General features: G+C 32.8%; 1 protein-coding gene across 1 annotated transcript in view; it reads left to right on the top strand.

Moving 5' to 3' along the window:
- Nucleotides 1-12370, top strand: part of LOC147075840 (uncharacterized) — a 56116-nt gene that overhangs the window by 27324 nt on the left and 16422 nt on the right. The window lies entirely within an intron of this gene.

Below are 12370 nucleotides of genomic sequence, written 5' to 3'. Positions count from 1 at the left end.
TTCAAATAATCCATAATATATTTCTATAGAATTAATTAAATTTCTAACTAATTCAAGTGCAATTATGACTTTTTCATTGATCTCTTTTTGAATATAAAGAATGCGATCATTTGACATTAGAATTTTTTGTCCCCACTTTTAATTTTAGTGTGCACGTCATTGTTTTCGGCACCACCACCACTACGTTTCACAGTCAAGGGGAAAGAACAAATGAAAAGTCAAAAACATTTTTGTTACAATTATTAAACGAAGTTAGGGTGAATATTTTCAATGGTGATTTTAATGGTAGGTATATGTAGGTAGTGTTTCTTCCTTTATTTTTGCTACCAAATAATGACATTTGCGATTTAATAACTATTAGATTCCAGTGTCGAAGGGAGCCTGTAAACTGTAACCAAAAAGTGTCCGAGATCAGTCATACTTAAAGTTGAATTCAGTTTGATATTCATTTTTTTCTCATAAAAAGAAAACAATAATTATATATTTTCATTAGTCCAGTCGCGGAATTGATCTTGCTACCCACGGCATTATATTGTGTGTTATTCAAATTTGACAACCATGAGTACAATAAATGTAGAGTTTGTGAGATAAAGACATTTAAACCAAACTATATACATATTGTTACCATTATAATAATATATCAGCAACACGTGAATGAATTGACTAAGACGGAGGCAGTTTGATTTTATTTGAAATTGACACGTTTTTAGGAAGACGAGTTTACGTTACGGCGAAAACTAACAAGCACAGCTTCAATTTCAAATATTGTTTCAGATAGGTGGTAGGCACCCTTGTGAACACAAACAAATATTCTATTAAAAATGTAACTTCAACGACCTAGAAGAAGATATACCAAAACCGAGAGACTAAACTAGCAGAAATATAAAACCGCCGTCGGTAGATTATTCTTCATATAATAATATTATCTTTATTTTCAAACATTTTTTATTGGTCATTAGTAGGCTGAATTCAAACCGCTTGTTTTTTTTATATATGAATTAGTGCATACTTATTAAAGACCAGTTTGACGTAACCACACGTTTCTATATTTTAATTTATATAATAACTCGTGAAATAAGCTTAAATTCCACTGTAAGTAATTTTAAATTATAAATATATAATGTCGTTTTGCGTTATCATATTTTCGCATAGCTACATCGAACATTTTTTTATAAGTCAGGGAGAACGTTAAATGCGGCAATCGAAATGGAAAATTATTGTACGAACCGGAGCGCTCGACAATTTTTTTTTTTTTTTTTTAAATATTAACATATTTATTTAATTTTATATATTGTGTACAAATAAGTAGTATTTATATATTTTTTGTGATATATACTTACCTGGCTCAGACGGTCATGTGGAATAACCGGAGCTCTCAGAGACATACATTCTAGAGTCGTACAAATTGGGATGTCATCAACCAAAAATAGAACCCTCAAAAACATCATGAAAAGTGTACCTATGTATATTATAGTAAATTACAGAAAGAAAAAAATGTTCTAAAACTGTTTGGTGGTGTAATTCGTAATAATTGGAGACGGCGATGGTGGAGGCGTCACGATGAGCTCGTCTAGACAATTGTGATCCGCGAATGAGTGAAGAGTTGTTGTGATAGCCATTTTAATTCGTTTCCCGGACTCGAACCAGAGTGCCCTCTTATTCACCATGACGGAGCACCTTTTAAGCACTGCTGGTTTGACAGAAACGACTCGTGAAAGGGATGTATAAAAAGCACATAGTTTTTTTTAAAGAATTTATTATTTCAAAATATTTAGATATCCGGAAGAATGCTCGCTCAGCCCACCAAAGGCACTTAGCGGGAAAATATAAAGTTTGAAATCTATTGACAATTTAAATGTGTTAAGTCAATCAATACGTACATAAAAACAATAAAAAGAAAAATATATCATTAAAAAGTATATAATTAAGTTTCTCTCATACAGCAAAAATATTTAAGGTAGTTTTAGTGTATTTTGTAGGTATTTAAAAAAATATATGAATTACTTTACTTGATGTTATTTTTATTTATATCAAAGACAACGACATGATTGAATGAAAGGAACAAGGTGATTTTTGGCCTCTGACAGGAAACTGTTAATCATATTCATGGGTTGGGTGAGTTGTTGAGTTTAGATACATTCTTACTGTATTGTAGATGTAGATAACAACATAAATATTTGCTCTCGCGGTGCAGTGCGTAAGGCGCTGGCCTTCCACCCGAGAGTTCTGGGTTCGATTCGGCGAGGACACAATTCACAAAATATTATTCTCAAAGCCTGGGTGTTTGTGATTGTTGTTACTAACAACCACCTTGTACGAAAAAGCAAGGACATGGTTGTTAAAAATTCTAAAAAAACACATAAATAAAAACCAATAATCGTCGTGAAGAAGGTACGAGATGCTCACAACAGTCTGATAAATAAAATTATGTAAATAGTCCAGATTAAGTATATTTATTTGTTTTATTTAACGACTTTCTACTCATAACTAAAATACAATTATAAAACAATTGCCATATTAAATAAAATCTGGATAAATTACTAAAAAAAAACCACAGAACAGATTAATAAATAGAATTCCGACAAGCTTATACCCAACTACATTTTGAAGCAGAGTTTTAAATGTTTGAGTGTTCTACGAAAATAAAACACACAATATTATAGACGTGTATAATAGTAGGTTTAGCAACTTTCAAATACACCAATATTAAATGAGCGTCAGTACATAAATCGAGAGAAGTTGTCAGAGCGAAGGACAAACTTAAATTGACGTATTCTTCAGATTCACTTTTATAATTAAAGCATGTACCTACCTACTTAGACGCGATAAATAAATAAATAAATCCACCTACTGTATTTCTACGCCTCTGCTCGAAATAATCGTGGTCGTTGTCTTATATCTAATAGGTAAACTAGAGTTATTCTCAATAAAGAATATTTCTCAATCTTTTGTTCAAATTATAATAATATTGTTTTTTTAAATCAAAAATTCATAGTGACCTATTGCATAGTATGACATTGTTAAGGGCGGACGTGCTCAGCGTGGGTCAAAATGGAGCTTTTTTTTCTATATTCAAAGCATGATCCTGGACATTCCTTAAACGTTGTAGATAATCTATTTATATAATTTTGAAGCCTTATTATCCTTTATATTTATTATAAACATTTTCTGACTGCATAAAGTATTTTTATTACATAACATAGTATTTTTTTAAACCTCTCGCTCTAATGTTTTAGAATATAGTCATATTTCAGTCCATAAATGTGCAGTGGTGTTAAGATTCTTTACATTTATTAATTTTTAAACGCATTTATAAAATCATCAATTTAATTTATGTCGACATTATTATAGTGAAATATTTACGATAAAAATTATATTGATAATCTCTGTGATCCCAAATTTGACAAGAATTAGGCATTTTATTATTCAAAAAATGGGCAAGATTAACACATTTGAAGATAAATCTAAAGATACTGATTATAAGCTATGTTTTTGAGCATTCAAGTATGATAAACATCCTACAAATAATGATTGCTTTATAATAACTATTGACCTAAGAATAAGGTAGTGTTTTTTTGAAATACGCCATTTCTTTTGGCATTCCCCAGTGGTTAAGCTACAACATACGGCCGTAGCCATATATTCACAAACTATAATTTAAGTAGGGAGTAAGATCATGATAATGCGCGTGTTTGAACATGTACCGTTTAAAAAAAAGTTTTTTTTTCGGTTAGGTACATGATCAAACACGCGCGTTAGCATGTATATAATGTCATAAGGAATAAAAGCTGCATTTTGACCTACGCTGAGCATGTCCCCCCTTAAGTTTAAAAAAACACAATATTACATAATATCATTGGTTACATGTAAATTGTACGTAAATATTTCACCGTGGCACAATTCGCCGTGAGAGATGACCGTATACACTACAATTGTCTCCAATTTTATTTTCAATATGAAAATTAATTCAATTTTCATAGCTGATTTTGGCAAAATTCATAAATGGAAACCTAACCTAACCTAACAAATAATCCAGTATATTGACTATTTGCAAAATGTTTCGCTGCTTGCTTCCTGTAAAGTGTAAACAAGCAAGAACCATATTTTATTTGAACATGAATATTATGTCAGTACTATTATACGACCCAAAGAGGTTAGACGGTCTTCAATATACGGCCATATATTATTATGTTCATACAATTTATTTTACAGTATCAATTACATTTACATAATATATTTGTAGCAATCATACCTCTCAGTATTTTATGAGTGACGCACTGTATATATGTTTTGTAGTCAAAACAAAACAAAAGAGCGATAATGATTGTCGATATTTCTTCAATCATAACTAGATCAGTAGGGTCTGTTATTATTTATTAATTGCGACAATATCTTTTGTAATATATGTACTACATTTTTATAAATTGGAAGGACAATATATGAATCCTCACTCACTCATCGAGTCCGTCAAATATTTACAGAAATGATTATTAAAATACCTCACTTGTCTTAAACTTACTTGTCATAATGAAATATGTGCAAAAACTAATAAGAATTTAGTAACTACCAAGCCGATCGATTGAAAATAAAAATTTTACTGCTCATGCCTTATAAAATTATCTGGAATGACTATGATGAAAATTTCTCAGCATGTAAAGATTGGGCACCGCTGTAATAGTGGAAAAACAGAAGCTACTGTTTGAAAGCATTTTTTATACAAAAGATATTATATTGTGATGACGATCAGACCGTTTGCTGATTTTTTCACTAATGAACTCAGTTTTTTATTACTTAGGCGTCTAATGGGCAAGTCATTGAATTTTTATTGTTGTTCTAACAATATATCTCTGATGAATTATTGATGATTCCAATGAAATCCTCGTGGCCATGCGATCAAGAAAACATTGGGTAGATAGGTATATTTATTTAAATAATAATGACAGTTTCTTTAACACGACTTCTTTGACTAGCTATATGTACACTAGGTACATATATATTATGTAACTATGGTAATAATTAGACTAACTATTAGTCGTATTCCATTTCAGATTGGTTTATAGCAAACTTAATAATGTACTGTAAAAAACTGTGCATTTTAAAATTTTACTTTTACGAGTATTTTGTTACAATTATCTATTTTGGCTAGGTTTTCGCAGAGTTTAATTGAATTTTAAAAACTAACCAACACCATCTGTAAATTTTAGTCTTATTTCAATGAAAACAAATACGTATGACTGACAAAGACGTATAGTGTGTACTATTTATGGCGAATCTTAATAGCCTACGTCCACCCTTCGCCACTGACTGACAGTATTAGGTATTGAACGGGTAATGTCAATAAAACATCGATGCCATTTCCATGTCAGTATTACTGTCAGTAATATTAACATTGTAGGGTTTGCTTTACCTAGTCTTATATTGTGTATTTGTATTATAGTTACTACCTATTGTATCATAATAATATATTCCTGTATTGTAACTTCATGACTTTTTATAGGTAGTTTACAATGGCAATGAGAGGGTCACACAGTCACCGTGTCATTTAAATTAAATGACTTGTATTTTCCTCGCCTACAAGATAATAAATAACATATAAGTTGCTACTTCATGATAATTATTTGATACCGTCGTTTTTTTATCTTTTGAAATTGAGAATTTTTCACCTATCTGACAAAAACATTTTATCAATTATAATATTATTATCATCCTTATTCAAACGAGTATATTCCAAACCCTAGAAACAGTGGTCGAGTTTATATGTCTGGAATCAAACATTAGTGGAAAAGGTGGATGTGAAGCATAGATAAGAGGGCGCACACAGATTGCGAAAAATTTAATGACACGTCTTACCACTATATATAAGGATCGGCGAATTTCAATTGGCACGAAAATGATGCGTGTGCAAACATTTGTTCTCCATATTTTTGTACGGTCTCGAGTTATGGACCCTGAGGACAATGAAGTGGAAGGCAATATATACCTTCGAAGTATGGTGTTGGCGCCAAATGAAGTGTTTCTTGATCAGAATACAGTCAATCATTCAGGGACTACAGATAAAGGAACAGCTCTTGACAATAATATGTTTGAGATACATTCTGCAGTTTTTGTTGAAATATTTTTCGGCGCGGACTGGATAACCAAGAGAGACTGGTAGTTTTGGGTAGTCTTCGGGGAAGGCAAAGCAGAGGAAGAGCGTCATCGTGCAGGAGTGACCAAATGAATGAGCTGACTGGTGGCAACCTTCACTCTGCGCTGAGAAGATTGAGATGTATGGAAAATCTTGGTTGCTCACAAGATGACAGCATTTCAAGGTGGTCAAGATTCTCACCTACAAGAAAAGACTACGAAGAAGAATAATTCAAACGAATTGATTTAATTTTTGCTTTATATATATAGTTATATACAGGGATTTCCTAAAAAAAAAGGTGCCGGAACTTAATTCACTCACATCATATATTTGAATAAAAGTATATAGTTATTTCCATGGTCCCCACATTCTGAAGCGGCCCCCCTACATATTAAAGGTAGTGTGACGCTCTATAGTAGCGTTTTTCAAATGGCGTTCGAGGTAAAATTAAAGATATTCAGTGTATCAACAAACATCAATCAAAAAATGCAATTACACAACTAAATATTTAAATAAAAATGTCAATAAGCTTGAAGGAAATTAGCGATTTATTTTTTACGATTAGAGCAAATTTGTGATGTGCGTTTATCTCACTTATATGGTCGATCCCCGATATTATTTTTCGGGGCCATGGTGATTTCCAAAGTTCAGTCCAATTCTCGTCTCACAAATCGTCTCGATTCCTTTTCTTAGTGATAAGAGTCTATGGCCGAATGTTTTCTACTGAGTAATCAACACTCAACATTTTGAAGGATCGAAAAGTGTCAAAGGTGCCGAAATTGTTTTGGTCTTCAACGGATCTCTTATTGGGGTAATATTTAGATTTATTTGCGAAAATTCCCGTTCACTTTCACTTGAAAAAATGGTAATAGAATTCAATGCATATATCAAAAGCGATAGTTTTTCAGGATATGTCTTTTCATGTGAGATGATTCAGGAAAATTAACTTGTTCTATGTAAGCGCAAACATTGTTTCGTCTTATTTCTTTTGAAACATTAAAAATACTGTGAAAAAGGGTACCGGAACGCCGTTCCACCACGTTACATGACAAAAAAGCCCTGTTTATATAATATCTTGTTATCGATTGTTTTGATTCTTCTCTACATCCAAGTTTCTGGGCAGCTAGATGTTTAACTCACCGATCCAGTGTAGATATAGTCCAGTGGCCACTTCCTCATGAAGTTTTTTTTCTACGATTAATTATTGTTAAACACAGAGTTGACAGAGTCACTCCAAGAATAGTTGGCACTTGGGTGAAAGTCCGAACCCACATAAATTATAATTAATTATTTTACACGGGATTTTATAATTAAATAATTACTATACTATTCAAAATTTATAACACAAACCTTTTACACTAATTTACAGTATGTAAGTTATATTTTTTTTTCTAAAACCTACTGGTCCTGACTCCTGAGCACCATTGTTGCTTCCGCAATGACATTTAGGATCATTTATTATAACTATTTTTTGTGAGGGTCGTGATAGAGAGTATATTGGAACAGAGCCTTTATCACTAATTAAACAGCTCATCTAATAGTGGATTGATCTGCCTACGTTTGACAATGATGTCATCATAAAGGTAAGGATTATATTATTTACTTACATACCTACATACTTACTATGTAGATAATATATAAAAAATAATTAATATTTTCCTCTTACCTTTATAATAAATAAACCTATTAGTATGCAAGTGAGGCAGGGGAAGAGCAGAGAAAAGGGCACCAGGTGAGGTAGCCACAAGTCTCAAGTGGATTTGTTATTTTTTTTACCTCTGTGTGTATTGTTAGTGAGGAGTGTTTAATGACGGATCATTAGTGAGTGAGAGATTACTGCTCAGCTTATTTCTCTTCTTCTTGTGCTTACGGTATAACGATATATCAATGGGGTGGTTCAGATTCATTAGCAGTAATATTAAAACAAAATAGGTGCTTACCTAGTTTATTCTTTTAAGTAAGCAGTTCTTTGCTGTCGTGTTATTCACTATTGAGAATTATAATAACTCCATTTAAATGCAAAAGTGCAGAAGTAATAAACTTCTGCTGATACGAAAGAATTGTATATTATACCTATTTAAGTGGGATAGCAGTGACAACGACTCCATACTAGGCGATTATTTGAAGCCTACCTTCTTAAGAAAAATATTTTATAATTGCATATTGACTTATTATATAATCACTTGATTATATATTCTATAAAATAATTTGTTTTGCCAACGAGAGATGCCGTATGTGTAGGAATGTATTACATAGATAATTACAAAACAATCTGCAAAGGTTTTAAAAAATATACCACAGCGCGACATCTGTTTTGACGTAAATAAAGGTCGGATTATGTCTAAAATAATTCTCAATTTTTTTCATATGGACTTTACGTCACGTAGCCCTGCCCAATCTATCGAATTGTATGAACTAAGATAAGCTCCGATCTCAGAGCCTAAAACTAAATAATTAATAATTAGATAATTTAAAAAAATAGTTTACATTTTTTTTAATCGAATATTAACAAATATAGACTGTTTTTTTAAATAAAAAGAACTTTTATCTAATGATTTTTGATGTGTATAAATGTTTTAAAAAATACGAAATTTAAACAGCTGATCGCTTAATTTTATGTCGTCAGTGAGTTTTTGAACTTTCATTAAATTAGTGTGTCGTTGTCATTAGTGTGTACCTATTCATTAGTAGTAATATCGTATTATCTTCTTATTTCTCGTAAGTATACCTGACAAGTGTGTTTTTTTATCAGATCTCCACAGCTTACCTCTTTCCAAAAGTCACCCTTCGCCACTGTGGGATAGTCCTGGAAAATATGTCCGTCTTCCGAATCGCAGAAAGCCAGTTTCTAATAATTCTGTTTATCGCGGTGTCAAATCCCTCATATATACCAATTCCACAGTAGTCGAGTTCTATTTATCTGAGTCTTAAATGGTGAAATTGTACACAGTACACAAATAAGTCTCATTAAATTAAATGGGAAGTGGAGACATTTGGAACGCAGAAGAACCTGATGCTATTTGCATTGATATACTACCTAATATGGCGTCACACGCTAACTGGTGGGGGATTCTGATATAAGGTGAAAAGTTGCTGTAGAAAATGTGACGTCATAATGAGTACATAATTTTCAATAAATGTATTATTTAATGAATGGCGTTAATAATTTAGACAGGGGGTAGAAAATATTGTGACGATAGTAGAAGAGGGGTTGAAACAGTACCAAAAATAGTGTGATGTCATATTTGGAAGGGAACCTAATGGAGTATCTAATGATTTAATCACAGAACATATTAATAAATAAAATCCAGGAAGGCTATTATACCTTAATACACTACATTTTGAAGCAGGGTTTTGAATGCATGAGTGTCATACAAAAATGAACCACACATTACAGACGTGCAATACTGTGTGTTGTAATCTTCAAATACACCAATATTCAATGACCATCAGTGCATAAACCGGGAGCATTTTTTGTCAGAACAAGTACAACTTTAGAATTACGTATTTTGACACGTGTTTAAGTTTATCCCATATTCTTTCACACTCGAGATTGGTTGCCCGTTACTTCACACCCGAAAAATTTTAGTTCCCATTAATTCTATGTTCCCTATGTTCTCGTCAATGGCTATATATTACATGCCTACATATATAGGTAGGCACATAAGGAACAAGGAAATTGGAACGTTAAAGTTGTTATTAAAAAAACATTTGACGATGTTCAATAACAAATAAAAAAATCGGTGTGTGTACTTATGTACGCGCGTTAGAAGTTATACTTCTTTGGCGTAACAAAACTTGTGATAAACTAGATTCTTCGACTAGTTCTTAATTATCTTGTTAAATTACACACTCAAGAAAAAGAACCGCTTATTGGAACGCCGTTGGTTTATTTCTATACGCTTTAACTAATATTACTAAATTATATAATTATTTATCTTTTTTTATTTTTAAAGTAACAACTGCCACTACGACTTTAATAGTTTGTTTACGTAAGGAATTGCAAATGGCCGACAATAATAAATTTGCTGCCTAGCAACGGAATAATTCTAAACTATAATAAATTATACTGTATAATCGTCACTATTGCAGTATCATTCTGTGGAGTAATGGTTGTGCGTTCGGCTGATAACAGAACAATCGTTGGTTCGAATCCAATCGAGTGTGTTTTTTGTGTGAAAAAATAAAAATTATGTGTTACATGTCACACGCCAAAAATACGCTCTGATCTGATTTTCTAAACGCGCCTAAAGAAGTATAACTTCAATATTTCATTTTACTTATTACCATACATTGTAATTATACGTAATATGATTAATTTTACCTTGGCGTGTTTAATTGAATGTTAATATTGAATTGCCCCATGTACCTATGCGAGAATTGAAAAGGAGTCATCCACTTAATCGTCCGTCACGATGACGAACGTGGAGGAAAGTCTTCAACCAGCATCTTCTCGTTACCACTGTGCGTTGCTTGCGTATAATTGACTCGCACTATACAGAACCAAACTTAAAGACAACATATTAACATTTTTCGAATTACGAATTATAATATCACTTTAAGAACTTATTCGCTTACCCCTTAAACCCGCTTAAACCAGTAGGTACACACATGGCCCCACATCCTGAAACGGCCCCCCAGACTAGAATCTTTGGCGGGCCCCCCTACCTATCGTTAAAAGTAAAGGCAGTGTGACTATCTACAGTTGTGTATTTCAAATAGTGTTCGAGGTAAAAATTAGGGTATTTTCAGCGATTTTTTTGTATTTCTAATACACTTACTTGAATTATGGAGTTATAGAATATTGACAAACAATAATCAAAAATTGCGTCGCACAACCTTGTGCTTTTAATCTTGCTTTAAGTTAAATAGCGCTGCAGGCGACATTTTTTTTACTATTAGTGCAATTTTGTGATGTGTGTTTATTTTGGCTGGTAAATTTGCCAGGCCGGGGCCCCCTTAAGCCAGGGCCCCCAGGCTGGAGCCCTGTCAGCCCCCCCCTTGTAGGGGCTATGGGTACACACCTCACGTGCTGACTGTCTTTCCAACTTTCTTCACGTAAGTACGAAGGTTGAAAGTCATTAGAATCTTCCGCCATTGTTACTGGCTAAAGTTGGTAATTCGAAAATTCAGGTATTTAAAGTTGACAACGGATTATGTGTCCAGAAACTTAGAGTAGCACAACGTGGTATGGAGAGGTGCGTGCTGGCCATAACGCGACAGGACAAAAGAGGAATAAGTGGATAAGGGAACAGACAAGGATTTGGGATGTAATAGAGTTTGATAAAAACCTCAAATGAAAATGAACTGGACACATAGCTCGAAGAAGGGACAATCTTTGGACAAATTTAATCATCCAGTGGTATCCAAGAGGTACAAAACATCCGCAAGGTAGACCTAGAGACCGCTGGATCGATGAAATGATAAAATTCTGCAGCAGTACGTAGCAACGCAACGCACAGGACCGAGATAAGTGGACTCAGCTTGAAGAGGCCTTCATTCAGTAGTGGATAGTTTCAGGCTGATGATGATATAAATAATACGTATTTTAGAAAACAACCCGAGATCAAATTAGGTACAAAGAAATTAGCATTATGCCTGATTTTAGAGGCAAAGCCAAGCTTCAAATTACAATTACTCCCTTATTATTGGTGTGACATGGGTTCTTTTCTCTGAAGTTATCTCATACATATCTAATAAATTGTAGAATATGCTATTTATCAGTGGGCATCACCGTGTTTAAAACATTCCTGGATTTATTGTGTGTAATAAAAACCTTTAGATCTATATTTGGTTGTTCATTATCTGAATTCTGTAATATCATCTGTCCAAGACTCAACAAATTGTATCTTTTTGCGTGTATTAAAAATAATAGCGGGCGAAAAATATCCTGAATTTAACTCTGACAGCGTATAAACGCAAAATGTGACGTACCGTTTTAAGTGATACACGGTCGTGACTATTTTTCACCGTTAAAATAGATACCAAAGCATCATCATACACAATGTAATGTAATTTCAATAGGAGGTACCTTCGTACAAGATCGTTAAAAACATCAATTGTATTGAAATTCTTCAAGATATTATTCCCATGAGTGCATGAGTGTCATAACACATACAATGGGAATATGTAACATTTATAACGTTAGAAATTTTGTACAGACTAATTGTATTCATAGATGATAGCTACCTGGATATCTGGTACTTTGAGACATTGGTAATAATTTAAAGTACGTGAATGCCT

The sequence above is a fragment of the Rhyacophila brunnea genome, unplaced genomic scaffold (genome assembly GCF_057557595.1).
Source record: "Rhyacophila brunnea isolate RB1 unplaced genomic scaffold, BYU_Rbru_1.0 scaffold_14, whole genome shotgun sequence".
Lineage (NCBI taxonomy): Eukaryota > Metazoa > Arthropoda > Insecta > Trichoptera > Rhyacophilidae > Rhyacophila > Rhyacophila brunnea.
Note: the sequence above shows the minus strand (reverse complement) of the source record. Positions and strands in the feature narration are given on the sequence as shown.